This window comes from Zalophus californianus, chromosome 4 (assembly GCF_009762305.2).
Source record: "Zalophus californianus isolate mZalCal1 chromosome 4, mZalCal1.pri.v2, whole genome shotgun sequence".
NCBI classification, from domain to species: domain Eukaryota; kingdom Metazoa; phylum Chordata; class Mammalia; order Carnivora; family Otariidae; genus Zalophus; species Zalophus californianus.
The window spans coordinates 164,780,621-164,798,969 of NC_045598.1; positions in this window are offsets into that span (position 1 = coordinate 164,780,621).

Consider the following 18,349-nt stretch of genomic DNA (forward strand, 5'->3'; position numbering starts at 1 on the left):
TGTAGTTTCTTCTAACAAACAGACCCAAATACACTCAGGATATTGCTCTGTTCTGTTTACCAGTCTATTTATCTTCCTTATTTTTTTTCTGTCTTTTAATTTTCATTTTTACAGTTACATTTGTCCTTTCACTGTATTTAATTTTATTTTTGTACATATATAAGTTTTTCTTTCTTTACAATGTTGGGATCTGGTTTTCTAACAAACAGACCAACATACACACAGGATCCAGCATATTGCTCTGTTCTGTTCACCTGTCTGATTATATTCTCTCTCTCTCTCTCTTTCTTTAATTTTCTTTTTTCTTTTTCTTTCTTTTTTTTTTTTTTTTTTTTTGGTTTCAGGTCTCCTCTGATTTGTTTAGTGTATATTTCTCTGGGGACATTGTTGCCATTTTAATATTTTGTTCTCTTGTTCATCTATTCTTCCCTGGACAGAATGACAAGATGAAAACACCTACCTCAAAAGAGAGAACAAGAGGCAGTACTGACTGCCAGGGACCTAATCAGTATGGATATAAGAACGATGTCAGAACTATAGTTCCGAATAATGATGATAAAGATACTAGCTGGTCTTGAAAAAAGCATAGAAGACACTAGAGAATCCCTTTCTGGAGAAATAAAATAACTAAAATCCAATTAAGTTGAAATAAAAAAAGCTATTAATGAGAGGCAATCAAAAATGGAGGCTCTAACTGCTAGGATAAATGAGGCAGAAGAGAGAATTAGTAATATAGAAGATGAAATGATGGAGAATAAAAGAACTGAGAACAAGAGATATAAACAACGGCTGGATCATGAGGGGAGAATTTGAGAGATAAGTGATACCATAAAGCAAAACAATATTAGAATAATTGGGATCCTAGAAGAAGAGGCCAGAGAGTGGGGAGGCAGAAGGTATATTGGAACAAATTATAATGGAGAACTTCCCTAATCTGGGAAAGGAAAGGCATTCAAGTCCAGGAAGCACAGAGAACCCCCCCTCAAAATCAATAAAAATAGGTCAACACCCTGATATATAATAGTGAAACTTGCAAATCTCAGAGACAAAGAGAAAATCCTGAAAGCAGCTCAGGAAGAGGTCCATAACCTACATGGGTAGGAACACTAGACTGGCAGAAGACCTATCCACATAGACCTGGGAGGCCAGAAAGGACTGGCATGATATATTAATGGTGCTAAATGAGAAAAATATGCAGCCAAGAATAGTTTTTCCACTTAAGGCTGCCATTCAAAATAGAAGAAGAGATAAAAAGCTTCCAGGATAAACAAAGAAACAAAAAGAATTTGTGACCACTAAACCAGGCCTGCAAGAAATATTAAAAGGGATCCTTTAAACAAAGAGAGAGCCCAAAAGTAACATAGACCACAAAGGAACAGAGACAATATACAGAAATAGGGTTATTACAGATAATATAATGGCACTAAATTCATATCTTTCTATAGTTACTCTGAATTTAAATGGGCTAAATGACCCAATCAAAAGACACAGGTTATCAGATTGGTAAGAAAGCAACAGCCATCTATACGCTGTCTGAAAGAGCCTTGTTTTAGACCCAAAGACACCTTGAGATTGAAAATGAGGGAGTAGAAAACCATTTATCATACTAATGGACAGCAAAAGAAAGCTGGGGTAGGAATCCTTATATCAGACAAATTAGATTTTAAAACAAAGATTGTAATAAGAGATGAGGAAGGACACTGTATCATAATTAAAGAGTCTATAAAACAAGAAGATCTAACAATTGCAAATATTTATGCCCCTAACATGGGAGCAGCCAATTATATAAACCAATTAAGAACAACCATTAATGAAACACATTGATAATGATACAATAAGAGTAGGGGATGTTAACACCCCACTCACTGTAATGGACAGATCATCTAAGCAAAAGATCAACAACGAAACAAGGGCTTTGAATGACACCCTGGATCAGATAGACTTCACAGATGTATTCAGAGAATTCCATCCTAAAGTAACAGAATACACTTTCTTCTCAAGTGCACATGGAACATTGTCCAGAATAGATCACATCCTGGTTCACAAATAAGGTCTCAAGTGGTACCAAAAGATTGGGATCATTGCCTGCCTATTATCAGACCACAGTGCTTTGAAACTGGAACTCATTCACAAGAGGGAATTTGGAAAGAACTCAAATACATGGAGGCTAAAGAGCATCCTACTAAAGAATGAATGTGTCAACCAGGAAATTAAAGAAGAATTTAAAAATTTCATGGAAACAGATGAAAATGAAAACACAACTATTCAAAACCTTTGGGATGCAGAAAAGGCAGTCCTAAAAGGGAAATATATAGCAATATAAGCCTTTCTCAAGAAGAAAGAAAGGTCTCAAATACACAACCTAAAATTACACCTTTTAAAGGAGCTGGAGAAAGAATAGCAAATGAAGCCTGAACCAAGCAGGAGAAGAGAATTAATAAAGATTAAAGCAGAAATCAGTGAAATAGAAACCAAAAGAATAGTAGAACAGATCAATGAAACTAGGAGTTGGTTCTTTGAAAGAATTAATATGATTGATAAATCCCTAGCCAGACTTATCAAAAAGAAAAGAAAAAGGGACCCAAATAAATAAAATCATGAATGAAAGAGGAGAGATCACAATCAACAACAAAGAAATACAAACAATTATAAGAACATATTATGAGCAACTATATGCCAACAAATTAGACAATCTGGGAGAAATGGATGCATTCCTAGAGATGTATAAACTACCAAAACTGAACCAGAAGAAATAGAAAACCTGAACAGACCCATAACCAGCAAGGAAATTTAAGCAGTAATCAAAAATCTCCCAACAAACAAGATCTCAGGCCCAGAAGTCTTCCCGGGGGAATTCTACCAAACATTAAAAGAATTAATACCTGTTCTTCGGAAACTGTTCCAAAAAAATAGAAATAGATGGAAAACTTCCAAACTTGTTCTAAGAGGCCAGCATCACCTTAATCCCAAAATGAAACATAGATTCCACCAAGAAGAAGAATTACAGGCCAATATCCTTGATAAACATGGATGTCAAAATTCTCACCAAGATATTAACCAAAATGATCCAACAGTACATTAAAAGGATTATTCACCAGGACCAAGTGGGATTTATTCCTGGGCTACAAGGGTAGTTTAGCCTCCACAAATCAATGAACATGATACATCACACTAATAAAAGAAAGGGCAAGAACTATATAATCCTCTCAACTGATGCAGAGAAAGCATTTGACAAAATACAGCATCCTATCTTGAATAAATTCTCCACAGTGTAGGGATAGAATATCAATATCATAAAAGCCATATATGAAAAACACACAGAGAATATCATTCTCAATGGGGAAAAACTGAGAGCTTTTTCCCTATGGGTCAGAAACATGACAAGGATGCCCACTCACCCCACTGTTGTTCAACATAGTACTAGAGGTCCTAGCCTCAGCAATCAGACAACAAAAAGAAATAAAAGGCATTCAAATCGGCAAAGAAGAAGTCAAACTTACTCTTTGCAGATGACATGACACTCTATGTGGAAAACCCAAAGACTCCACCCCAAAACTGTTAGAACTCATGCAGGAATTCAGTAACATGGCAGGATATAAAATCAATGCACAGAAATCAGTTGCATTTCTACACACTAACGAGACAGAGGAAAGAGAAATTAAGGAATCCATCCCATTTACAATTGCACCAAAAACCATAAGATACCTAGGAATAAACCTAACCAAAGAGATAAAGGATCTGTACTCTAAAAACTACAGGATGCTTATGAAAGAAATTGAGGAAGACACAAAGAAATGGAAAAACATTTCATGCTGATGGATTGGAAGAACAAATATTGTTAAAATGTCTATGCTACCTAGAGCAATCTATATATTCAATGCAATCCCTATCAAAATACCATCAACTTTTTTCACATAGCTGGAACAAATAATCCTAAAATTTGTATAGAACCAGAAAAGACTCCAAATAGCCAAAGGAATATTGAAAAAGAAAACCAAAGCTTGTGACATCACAATGCCAGACTTCAGGCTCTATAACAAAGCTGTAATGATCAAGACAGTATGGTACTGGCACAAAAACAGACACAAAGATCAGTGGAACAGAATAGAGAGCCCAGAAATGGACCCTCAGCTCTATGGTCAACTAATCTTCAACAAAGCAGGAAAGAATATCCAGTGGAAAAAAGTCTCTTCAACAAATATTGGGAAAATTGGACAGCTACATGCAGAAGAATGAAACTGGACCATTATTTCCTTACACCATACACAATAATAGACTCAAAATGGATGAAAGACCTTAATGTGAGTCAAGAATCCATCAGAATCCTAGAGGATCCCATAGTACTATGATCAAGCCCTACATCGGGCTCCTTGCTCAGCAGGAGTCTGCTTCTCCCTCTCTGCCTGCCTCTCCCCCAGCTCCTGCTCTCTTTCACTCTCTCAAATAAATAAAATCTTTAAAAAAATTCACACAGGCAGCCACTTCTCTCTCTCTCAAATAAATAAAATCTGTAAAAAATATTCACACTGGCAGCAACCTCTGTGACCTTGGCCACAGCAACTTCTTGCTAGACCCATCTCCAAAGGCAAGGGAAACAAAGGCAAAAATGGACCATTGGGCTTTCATCAAGATAAACAGTTTTTGAACAGCTAAGGAAATAGTCAACCAAAAGACAACAGACAGAATGGGAGAAGATATTTGCAAATGTCTTATCAGATAAAGGGTTAGTATCCAAAATCTATAAAGAACTTATCAAACTCAACACCCAAAGAACAAATAATCTAATCAAGAAATGGTCAGAAAACATGAATAGATATTTCTCCAAAGACATACAAATGGCCATCAGACATATGAAAAAATGCTCAATATAAGTTGACATGAGGGAAATACAAATCAAAACCACAAAGAGATACCACCTCACACAGGTCAGAATGGCCAAAATTAACCACTGAGGAAACAGCAGAAGTTGGTGAGGATGCAGAGAAAGGGGAACCCTCTTACACTGTTGGTGGGAATGCAAGTTAGTATAGCCACTCTGGAAAACAGTATGGAGGTTACTCAAAACGTTGAAAATAGAGCTACCCTATGACCCAGCAATTGCACTGCTAGGGGTTTACCCCAAAGATACAAATGTAGTGATCCAAAGGGGCACCTGCACCCCAGTGTTTATAGCAGCAATGTCCACAATAGCCAAACTATGGAAACAGCCCAAATGGCCATTGACAGATGAATGGAAAAGGAAGATGTGGTATACACACACACACACACACACACACACACACACACAAACACACACACACACACACACACACAACGGAATACTATTTAGCCTTCCAAAAAATTTCAGTCTTGCCATTTGCAATGATGTGCATGGAACTAGAGGGTATTATGTTAAGTGAAATAAGTCAATCAGAGAAAGACAATTATCATATGATCTCACCCATATGTGGAATTTAAGAAACAAAACAGAGGATCATAGGGGAAGAGAGGTAAAAATAAGATGAAATCAGAGAGGGAGACAAACCATAAGAGAATCATAATCATAGGAAACAAACTGAGGGTTGCTGTTGGGGGCTAGGGTAAATGGGTGATGGACATTAAGGAGGGCATGTGATGTATTGAGCACTATAAGACTGATGAATCACTGACCTCTACCTCTGAAACTAATAATACATTATATGTTAAGTAATTGAATTTAAATAATAAAAATGCTATAGATTTAGCTTGCAGTTAAAAAAAATGATGGGTTTGGAGGAGAATACTTTTAAATGTTTAAGTTTCTGTTCTAATGCTGTAAGCAGAGGTTAACATCTTAGTACTTTAAAAACGCATTGTACCTTTTGAAGAGTACTCATTTTTTCATGCTTTTATGATGTGGGGAGGGAGGATAGAAATACAATTGTAGTAAAAATCATGGGAAATTGACTTCTTATGCTCTGTTTCACAATTAAGAATTTAAAATTCTGTTCTTGAATCTTATTGGGATCTCTGTAATTTGTACCTTGTTTTACAGTGGTCAGAAAAGTTGAACCTAATAAACTAATGAGTAAAGCGACAGCTGTTACAGGTGAGAAGTTGATGTAAAACTGAGATACTAATGTTTTCCAAACATATTTTAGCAACAGTATTCTTAATGAATTTTTTTATTATAGAAATATGGTTGACATACAATGTTATATTAGTTTCAGGTGTACAACAGTGATTTAATAATTACATACATTACAAAATGTTCACCACTGTAAGTGTAGTTACCATCTGTCACCATACAATGTTATTATGATATTATTGACTATGTTCCCTATGCTGTACTTTTGATCTCTGTGGTTTCTTTTATAATTAAAAGTTTGTACCTCTTAATCTTGTTCACCTTTTTCATGCATCCCCCCCAAAATTCCTATGGCAATCAAGAGTTTGCTTTCTGTATTTATGAGTCTGTTTCTGTTTTTTGTATGCTCATTCATTTTTGTTTTTGGATTCCACATATGGGTTAAATCATGTGGTGTTTGTTTCTCTGTCTCACTTGTTTTGCTTAGCATAGTGCCCTCTGGATCCATCTATGTTGTTGCAGAGGGCAAGACCTCATTTCTTTTTGTGGCTGAGTAATATTCCAGTGTGCGTGTGCATGGGTGTGTGTGTGAATTTTCATGCATTTATCAACAGACACTTAGTTTATTTCCAAATCTTGGCTATTGCAAATAATGCTGCAATAAACATAGGGGTTTGCAAAAGTATTTTAAGTTATGTCATCATTGCCTTGTAACCACGACCACTTATCAACTAATAAAAATATCTTTTCTAATGAACAACATTGATTTTTAATTTCAGCATACTTGAAATAAAACTATACTGCTATTTCTTGACAGAAGTGTTCTTTTCTGCAGAGGTTTTACCAATGGTGTGCTTCTTTTTGCCACATTTCAGAAATATGAAGCCCAAATTTCATAATGAAAATAATAACTACCATTCAATGGGCACTTTCTCTATATCAGGCACTGTGTTAAGTGTTTTTCATTATTTATTAATATTGTATCTATGATGTAGGTACTGTTATAATCTTCATTTTATAGATGGGGACCCAGAGACTTAGAGGATAAAAATTAGGATAAAATGTATGTATTTTTTGTTCACATTTCACTTACACATTTATAGACAACTAGTCTTGTAATTCAAGAGAAAATAACAATGCTGTTAGTGGAATCATTAGTGCTTCTGATACATAATATAATTTCAAAGAACAGTTACCAAACTACAAACTTTGTTGATCTGACCTGGAATCATAAGACCATTGCCAGAACATGATTCCATTTTAGTCTGTGTAATTACTGGGAGATGTCGCATATCTTTTTTCTCATCTGTAGTTGAATTAGAATGATAATATATAAGCATTAGTGGTATTTTTCTTACGTTGAAATTGTTAAATGTCTTAAATGTCCTTCTAGGTTATTTTCATAACTTTTCAAAGGAAAGAAAACTGACTGCAGCAACTTTCAAAATATATGGGGGAACATGGCAATTAAACACACAGCTACTGGAAACTTTGCCAGTGGATAAAAAGCATTTCCCTTCAAAGGAGTTTTGTTTTGAGGCTTTTGTGTGATAATTTCTAGATCTATACCTAGGTGATAAAATATGTTGAGACAATTGTTAGCTAGATATGACTCTCTTAGAAAACTGTTTTGTGGTTCAGTTTTTAGTATGTTGATACAGCAAATCATTCATTCATGGGTTTTACCATCAGGATTCAACAATATCTAAAGGTATTCTGGAATCACTGATAGACCTAAAGTCTAAATATAGAAAAAGACAAATGATCTGAGAGTAACAGGAGGAAGTAGGAAAGTTGTCAGAAAAAAATATTGAAGAAATAGGTGTGTGTATGTAGCTGAATCAAATTTAACACAGCGTGCAGTAAACAGGGTGTTCTATATTTTTTCTACCTAATTTACCTCTTAATCCCCATCCTATTCTGGCTGTGAGTGGGGTGGAAGATGTTGGAAGGTGAGAGGACATAACATAAGTTGGCCAATTAAAATTCATCTAGTTTCAGAGACCTCTTCAGGGTTAGGTTTAGGGTAACCCTCTGGGATTAGTCTCTGAACTTCAGGATACCAAGCACATACCCTCTCACTGGCCCTAACCCTAACCTGAGATTTGAGAAAGACCAAAAATGTGGTATATATATGCAATGGAATATTACTTGGCCATAAAGAAGGGTGGGATCTTGCCATTTGTGATGACATGGATGGAGTTAGGGAGTGTTACACTGAGTGAGTCAGTCATAGGAAGATAAATACCACATGATTTCATTCATATGTGGAATTTAAGAAACAAAACAGATGAGCAAAGGGGGAAGATAAAGAAAGAGAGAGGCAAACAAAGAAACAGACTCTTAACTATAGGGAACAGGCTAATGGTTGCCAGAGGGGAGGTAGGTAGGGGTTGGTTAAACAGGTGATGAGGATTAAGAAGTACGCTTGTGATGAGCACAACGTGTTGTATGGAAGTGTTGAATCACTATATTGTACACCTGAAACTAATATTACACCACATGTTAACTAACTGGAATTTAAGTAAAAACTTAAAAAAAGTAGAGTTAGCTTAGTTTTTTCTGGTTTAAAAAATAAAATAAAAAGTAAAAGGATGCAAAAATATGCCATGATATGTAATATACCATGGCTATGTTAAGGAGACAAAGAAAATATCAGAACAATTGCTAGCAATAAAAAGTATACTACATAATGATAGAAGAGTGAATTTATAAAGAACACATAGCAGTCCTAAACCTTTAAGCCCTAAATAACAGAACTTTGAAATATGTGAAATAAAATGTGAGAGTCCTTCAAGGAGAAATAATTTCTACAATTATAGAAATTGACAATTTCTATAGTCAGATATCTATGATTTCAAACATTATTCTTGCAGTAATTGGTAGAAAATTTTGACAGAAAATTAGCAAGGATATAGAAGACTTTATCATAACAACCAAATTGACCTAAGTGACATTCATAGTACACTGCACTCAAATATAATGGAATACATATTCTTTGCAAGTGTACCTGGAACACTTACCAAGATAAAGCATATTCTGGGCCCTGAACAGGTTCTAATAAATTTAAAGGGATTCAAATTATACGAAGTATGCTTTCTGACCACAGTGGAATTGGATAGCAGTAACAAAAATACATCTGAAAAATCCCAAATATTTGGAATCTAAATAACACATTTCTTAGTAACTAATATATCAAAGAATAAATCAAAAGGAACATTAGAAAGCAACGAATAAAAATGAAAACACAACATATCAAATTCTGTGGGAAGGTGAGAATGGAGTATTGGGAGGAAAATTTATAGCACTAAATGCTAGGAAGTTCTTAATTCAGGACCTCGGGTAAATGTCCCATGTGTCTTTGAGAAAATTATGTGTATTTTGTAATTGTTGGGAGCAGTATTCTATAACATGTTCTTGCATGTTTTTTGTTCAAATTTTCTATTTGCTTACAGATTTGTTTTCCTAGTAGAGTTATTAATTTATTTAAGAATTCATTCCCTACCACCACAAGACTATGAAAAGTTTTTCCGAAAGTTTTTAATCACCTTTTTATGATTTGATCTATACTCTCTCTAGGGTTGATGTTTATGAATGATGTGAAATGGTTTAATCTTTCCCTCCCTCTCTGCCCCTATACTTAACTCAATCTCTCCTTTTTTTCCCTCTCTTTCAATACTGATAATCATTTTTTCTGCTGCCAATTATTGAAGAGGCTCTCTTTCCCTTACTTCTCCCCAGTGCCAACTCTCTTGCAAATCAAGTGTACCTATGTAGTTCTGTACCTATGTTTGCTACTCTGTTTCTTGACCTACTGGTCTATGGAAATACCATAACATCTTAATCATCACAGCTTTATAATAAACCCTGACATCAGATAGAGCTTGTTCTCCATATTTTTCTTTTTTAACAGAAAAAAGACTGGAGTCTTCCTGGACATTCATCCTTATTGGTTATTATCTATCTTATATAACTCCTTAGAAAGTAAGTCTCATAAGGGGCGCCTGGCTAGCTCAGTAAGGGGTGTAACTCTTGATCTCAGGGTCATGAGTTTGAGCCCCACATGGGGTGTAGAGATTACTTAAATAAATAAAACTCTTAAAAAAGAGAGTAGGTCTCATAAAAGTAGAGAATTCTACTTTATTTAAGAAGATAGGCCCAACACCTAGAACAATGCCTGGCTAATAGAAAATATCCAGTAATTACTTTTATAACAAATGAACCTACTTGCTTTAATCCAGATACCTCAAACATCAGTTTACCACTTGAAACAAATTTATAACTTAATGTAACTTTTATTTTATTTTTTAATGTTAGGGCACTAACATTTCAAAAATTTTTATTAAGCATTATTTATTTAAGTAATCTTTACACCCAGTGTGGGGTTTGAACTCACAACCCCAAGATCGAGAGTCACTTGCTCTATTGACTGAGCCAGGCAAGAACCTCAATGTAACCATTTTAATATAAATATGGTAAGGAGTGTTTTCTTCCTTGATATAGTATTTGTCTATTAATTTGGCCTAATATTAAATTGCCCCTTATAGTACCTCTGTTGATTTATAATAAATTTGAAAGGACCAAAACTTATATAAAACTTCATTTTAAATGTTAACAAAAGAGTAAATACAAATTATACTATACATAGCTGTAAGCTGTGATTTGAAGACTTGAAAAAATATTCGTTTATTTATTAATTTAATTATTTGATATAATATATGTCTGATATTTATTTACAAAACTTAATTATTTAACATTATTTAATTATCTGGTTACCTGAAGATTTCCTATGCCATACAACCGATAATGTTCTTTCACTGAAAATAAATCTTTTGGTGAACATGTTTAAGGGATGGGTATTCAACTAGATAGGAATCATTCCTACTCTAATATCACTCAGTTCCTATTTCTCTATATGGTTTGCAAGGCTATATAAAGGAGATTTATGGTTGTTTACAGCTATGTTTCCTTATTGCTGTCTATAGCTCCAATAATATCTTCAGATCATTGTTAAAATGGAGAATCTTCATGTGTTTTCAACAAACTATAAAGTTTGAATTTAATAGAGCAGTCACAAATTCCCTCAGCTAAAGCTAAGAGACAAAATGAAGAAACTGCAATTTTTTCTGAGCCTAAATTTTGGAATGAATCCCAAGGACCCGATATATTTAAGATGGGGCTTAAGACCTGTGTTACACTGATTAGCTGGCATATTCATTCTTTTGGACTTTATTTTGGCCAGTGTTACCATTTTTCATCCACACTCTCCAAACCAGAAAATTGGAGAGTCCATTTAGACTTCTTTAACCCGTTGTCTTCTTTACATTCCTACACATTCAGTCTTTACTGCATGTTTCCAAGTCCATCTCCTCTATATTGCTTCAACGCATACTTTCTCTCCAAGCCAACTAGAGCTGTTTTACATCAGGTTCCTCACCTCAGTACAATACTGCAATGTCTTTCCAACCAGACGTTTTACTCTAAATTCATCTCCTTTCATGCATTCTTTCTCAGCTTCCAGAGTCATTTTTTCCCCTAAATAAAAATATAATAATGTTACTTGTCTTTTTTTCTTTAAATTTTTATTGTTATGTTAATCACCATACATTACATCATTAGTTTGTAATGTAGTGTTCCATGATTCATTGTTTGTGCATAACAACCAGTGCTCCACGCAGAACGTGCTCTCTTTAATACCCATCACCAGTCTAACCCATCCCCCCACCCCCCAATAATGTTACTTGTCTTTAAAATCTCCACTGGATCCCAATTCAGTATAAAGAAGAGTTGAACCTCCATAGCATAGCATACAGGGACTTTCCTGATCTTGAACTTCTGAAGTTTCTAGTTTCATTTTTTATCTTTTCTCCAAATGTGCCTTAGGCTTCAGGATTTCTAACCGACAGTTTCCTCTAGCATACCTGTATCTCTCTCTACATTACATCCATGTGCTGCTATTTCACCTGAAATCTTCCCTTTACTACCCTTTTCCATCACCATCTACCTACCTTTTTGACTCTTACTCATTCTTTAAGAATCCACTAAAAATATTTTATTTTATAATCAACCTCATCCAACAAGGTTAATCACCCTTTCCTTCATGCTTCATTAGTACTTTGGACAGACTTTATTGTATCACTTATTACAAGACAATATTTGTGATTTGAAACATCACTATGATGCTTTATAGACAACAGATCAGAAATAAAACAGAATTAGATGTGAAAAGTGCACTTAGCTAGCTACTGCACTGAGTAGTCCAAGAGAAAGATGACATTATTTTGAACTCGGATATTGGCAGGAGAATGAGAGAAGAATGAACAAATCCAAGAAATATTCACTTGGTAAAATTGACATGACATTGTCATACACTGGCCTAGGGGGAAATGAAGGTGAAGGAATCATTGGGGATGACACTCCCATTACTGCCATGAATAACCTAACAGGTAGGGTAAAAATCATTGACATAAATGTCACATAATTGGGACACTGTCTAGTTTTGATATGCTGAATTTTAGGTGACTGCAAATAATTAAAAGTTTTAAAGTAGGTTTTTTAAGTAGGCAAAAAGTTGTTCCCTTGGGAATGCTAGTAATGCAAACAAAACCCCACATAAATCCACTATATACAATCACATACTCATTACATAGAGATTTTAACCACTGTATACATATTTATTTGCAACCACCTTTTTTAATGGGCACCTAGTTCTTATGAAACCAATACCTACATAAGCTGTGCAAATATTTCCTAAATATTTGTTTGGGATTGATTAAGAAATATCCATAGTTTACTAAAGATCTATTTTTTGTAAATTCTGATAAAAATCTGTACAGTGAGATAACAAATAATCCCTTATAACAATAATATTTTAACAAAACATTTCAGTTGATAACATTGCTGAAATGTCCTGCAAATAAACTAACATATTCCTCCAACTAAAGCTAAGAGAGGAAATAAAGAACCTGCACCTTTTACTGAGCCTAAATTTTGGTGTAACTCATATTAGCATTTAGTTCAAAGTAGAGTACATCTGAGAAAGAGAATAACGGCTCCAGCAATCAGGAGCTGACCTGGAACATACAATCAGCTAGGACTTGGTGTGGCTACTAGCCAGCCTGGCACTGTGGATGTCTCCTGATGCTCTCCTGTTAAACATGGACACTCCACAGACCATCGATATTAGATGAATATGATAAATCAAGACAAAAACCAGACCACTCTGAACAAAAACAAACCATATACCTTATCCAGTCCACAAAAATGACCAAACATCCCCCTACTGTGACCAATGTGAGTAACTTGTCTTTTTACAATTAGAGCTAAACTCCAGGTTAGTGTTTCCTCTTCCTTTGTATTTTGTAAAATGTCCACACATAGAATTGCCTCTGTTTCTAATCCAGAGAAAAACCCCACTTCTGTAAAAACCCACTAAAATCACAAGCCCTAATCCTAAAATAAGAGAAAAACCCCACTTCTGTAAAAACCCACTAAAGTCACAAGCCCTAAACCTAAAATAGGTCTATTTTAACACTCTGTTACTGAGATGTACCATGACTGCCCATAGTGTTCTCCTTCGCTGAGACAAGGGAAAAAAACAAACTTATTCAAACATATGTGTGTTCCTGGTGGTCTTTTGCTGAGAGATATTGATACTACACATAACACAGCCATACACATATTACGTGGTTAAAAATACATATGTACTACAAAAAGTATAGCACTTTACCCTGAAAAAGACCTGAGTGTGTTTTGGAAGTACATGTTGGGAGGATTGCAGCTTGTGAGTTACTGTGTGGTGGAAGAAGGAGAATTATCTGAGATCTGACTGACAATTTTAACACCAGATGTAGATGGGAGTGTCCCCTGACACTTATAGTGACGTGAGGTGGCTGGTAGGGTGTTTGCCTGTGTGTATGTCGCATATTCCCACCCTGATTGATTCCAATGGCTGTAGCTATCTGTGTTCAGGCTTGCCTGTGGTTGGGGGAGGGAGGAGTCTTGTATAAGCAAATGCAAAATACCCTTACACCCAAATTGTTTCCTGATATATTAATCACATTGGAATAGATTTGCATTTTCAAAACAAGTGTTACAGAAGAACTATTAATTTTGCCGTTTAAAAATTATTTAATATTAAATTTATTTTATGAATAAATTTGCTTTGTTGATTCCTGGAACAACTTAACTGATTCCTGAAATATTTTTTCCACACTTTATACTGACTGATACAACTTTTACTTTCATCCTCTAAATACTTTATGCACCTTTGCCATCTGCATAATGTCAATCATATCCTGAGAGTTGAAAGTGAAATTGTAATTTTAAATAATAAAGTATTGCTGGAGTCTATTACTAAAATAATGCATCAAATCATTTATACATAAAAATTTGGGACTTGCTTTCCCAAATCAATTGCTGATAGAATTTGCCATTAACTACATCATATGGTGAGTAGGGGTGGAAGGTATACAAACAGCTAAAATGTCTTTTAAGCCAAAAAAAAAAAAAAAAAAACACTGGCAATTCTTAGGCAAATAATATGGTTTCTGTTCTTTTATAGAGCTAAGGAATATTTTGGTGTCATTTAATAATGATGCTTTGCACTTAGTTACATGACACTATTCAAGGAAAAACACTTTAAGTACATCTTAGAAACAGAAAAATGTAATGTAAAATAAAAAGCTCGGGGTAGATAGTGTAATTGCTTTAAAGAAAAGAGATTCATCAACTCCATAGACTCAAAGGAATAATCATAAAAACAACAACTTCTGGTCAGGTATTTTTTAAGATTTTTAACATGTAAAAAAGGTTTTATAAAGTAAAACATCTACTACTACAGCTATTTGGAGAAGTATTTACTTTTTAAAATACATAAAATAAAAAAAAATATTGGCTCAGGTTCTTTTCAGGGCTTAAGTTACATTTTTAGAGGAAGTTTAGAGTTGTCAAGAAAAAATTACCTGTTTGTCTAATATTCTTATTCCAGGTAATTTTGATGCAATGCAAACAGCAAAAAGAAAGTGAAAATATATACATATTTGACAAAAAATCTATTATTAATAGATTTATTAATTTTATTCTCACTTCTTTAACGCATTTAAACAATTTATTATATATAGATATTTTCCTTTTTAATTCTTTAGGTTTTTATTCATATTGACACAGTTGACCCGGGTCTCCTAAACTCAGGCTCTTCTGCTGTCACTTCTAGGTATGGATATTCTTTTAAGCAAAGTTATCAGTAAAGTAAAATCTACTTTTAAATTTCAGCTGTTTTTTCATTTAAAACTACCATTTTTAAAATGAAATTATATACACTGTGGAAAAACCGTCAACCAAAAAATTGTAATCATTGCACTCCTGACAATCATAACTACTATTTATTTTTATTTCTTTGCTTCAAGACATTTATGTTTGTATATGCATGTATTTGGAAGAAAAAAAAAAAATGGGACAGAGGAAAAGGGAGTAGGAGAGAGAGATACAAATAGTGGTTTTTGTTTGAACATTAAAGTCTTACTCATGTCATTAACTTTGAATATGACTTTAATAGTTATAAATGTATGATCATTTCTAATACAATCCCAAGTCAGTGAATATCTATGTTGCTTGCACACTGATAACTAGTGATATAGTTTTCATCATACACAAATAGTGCATAATTTGAAAACCATGTCAAATACACCCTCTCTGATTTTGTTTTTAATAACCTATTGAGAACCTAGTAGAACTACTAGGTGAAAAAGAATACTGATTTCTCTTACCCAATAAATAGCATATCTTTAAATATACATTTGACCTTTGTCTTGTCTTATTTGATTTCTATTGAAACTTTAGGTGCTTTTCTTTTCCTTCACTGAAACTGAAAATGACATTTGGTAGATAAAGCTTCAACTCATAAAGATTCTTTGGAAATACAGGCAGGTGAAATAAAAGAGAAAAACATGCATGCCCCATTGAAATTGTGAATAGGTTGTGATCATTTTGTCAAGAAATGCCCAGGTGTCTCATGATATTAAATTAACCTAATATGCAGTTTTCAAATTAACTCCATCAAATTCTGAATATTCTGGAGAATATGTATTGATGCCACATACCCAAATCACTTATATACCCCTTAATCATTAGATTTAAAAAAAAAAGGTAGCATCCAATTCTATAGACTAGAATTTGTCAAACATCTCACTTACAATTTCATAAAAGTCTATTTTAATTAACAGAAAGTAGTGAAAGTGAAAGAGTGAAAGCATACATAGATGTACATAGTTACCACCCAGTATTATTGTGTGGCATCTTCTAGATATAGTTTAAGAATTTTTTTTATAACTTGACAAGACTTTAAGTTACCTCAGGGTAAGATCCATGCATTTCTTATATTTTTATTCATCAAGTATCCATTATACCTCATAGTAAAGTACTATACATATATTTAAAGTTAGAAAATATTTGTATTAATAAATTGATTAATGACATTTTACTATCTATACTCACTCCTTCCCATTGAGGATTTCTTCTTAGAGTCCATTGACTTTATGCTGTTATTTGGTAACCAAAGTTCAAATTAAGCATTCCGTTTTCATTGCCAAAGACTCAAGAGAACAATCAATGTCTTCTTCCCTGCCCCTCACAATGTACTTGCTGTAAATTTCAACCTCTAAGGCAGGGTTTTTAAGTTGTTATGCCATTAGAATTCAGAGAGTTTGGAAACTTGCACTGGGATAAAGTTACACCTTTATCTTCACTGCTCTCTTAATTAAAACATATTATTTTCCTTCTGTGAAAAGTTGGGCAAAAATTCTTTGATTTTGTGACTAATAAAAATCAGATATTTTCATGTCATGTGAAATGTCATGAATATCTCAAAATATTGTTTATGATACTCTAAAATTACAGAAATTATTAGCCCCACTTCATATTTAATATATCAGTCTAGAAATACACATATATATTAGTATGTATATGTGTATTAGTATATAAGTTCATACATGTGCAGATTATTACATATATACAACATTTAAAATGTTTTTTGTAATTATTTTGTTATTTATTTATAATTTCCTTTGTATTTTGCTTTGTGTATTTAGAAACACCATTCTAGAAAGAGTAGCATAGACTGGAAAAAGTCCTGGTTTAAAAATAAGAAGAATAGGAATCCTAGCTTTACTGACTTGCTCTGTAATGGCTGTGTTAATTTGCTTATTGGGATTATAGTGCTATCATACGATATTATCGCCAGATAACATATTTCATTCTAATAAGTTCCTTCAGGCGATACCAATCTTAACTCAAGGGTGTCAAGATACTTGCTAAGGAGGAAGACCATTAGGTTCCTTCTAATTCATCCTATGTGGATGGTTCCATATTTTTCTCCACACATATATATCTTATTGGTCCTGCCAAAGCACATGGGTTCATCCCTATTTTCCTAGGTATGCTAATAGTTACAAGAAAGGTTTGGATCTTATGAGAGTTTAACCACAGATTTCTTGTTTTGTGTTTTGCAATATAATTTAGAGCTATGAATTTGAATATATAGAATATACTTCTTTTTCAAGGCTAATAAAATTATTACACATGGGAACTTATTAAAAGTTGGGAGAATATTTAGCAGGTGTTCACTAGTTCCATTGTTTGTATACTGAAGAATGAAATCTAATAATCCAGTGGCCATTTCTACTCCCCAGTAACTTTAAATCTGTTCTTAAATTGGAATACCAAGCTCAAGTAGTGGTGACAGAAAGATATTTCTCAGATTTTTACAATAGGCATATCTTCTTGGATTAATATTCCCTTTCCTCCAAAGTTACCCTAAAAAAAAAAAAAAGCAAATCAATAGTTTTTCAGCCAAATTTCAAACTACTTATCCTAAAATATTTCTTAGAGTCATGAATGTCTATAATCAACAGATTTTTTTTTACCTTACTTAAACTTTCCTGCTTTAAGTTTATAGGCATCAATACACAGATTAATACTTTGGCAGGCAATGTATTCACTTAATCTCTTTAAGAGAGTTTCATTTAGTTATTTTTGTTGACTCTTCTGGCCAATGATATGTCCTTCTCTCTCTCTCTCTTTCTCTTCGTAAGTGAAAAGGACAGGTTAAAAAAAAATTCTGACCCTTTGGTCTATTTCCATAATCATTATCATCAGGCTCTAGTATCAAGAGATCCTGGGTGGAACCTTGGAACCTATTGGTTTTAATGTTTTAAATATAAGGGAAGTACAAGAAGGCTCTTTAAAATTACTTCTTTAATTGAAATTTAATGAGAGTAGAGCTTAAATATTCTCCTCAAAAAAAGT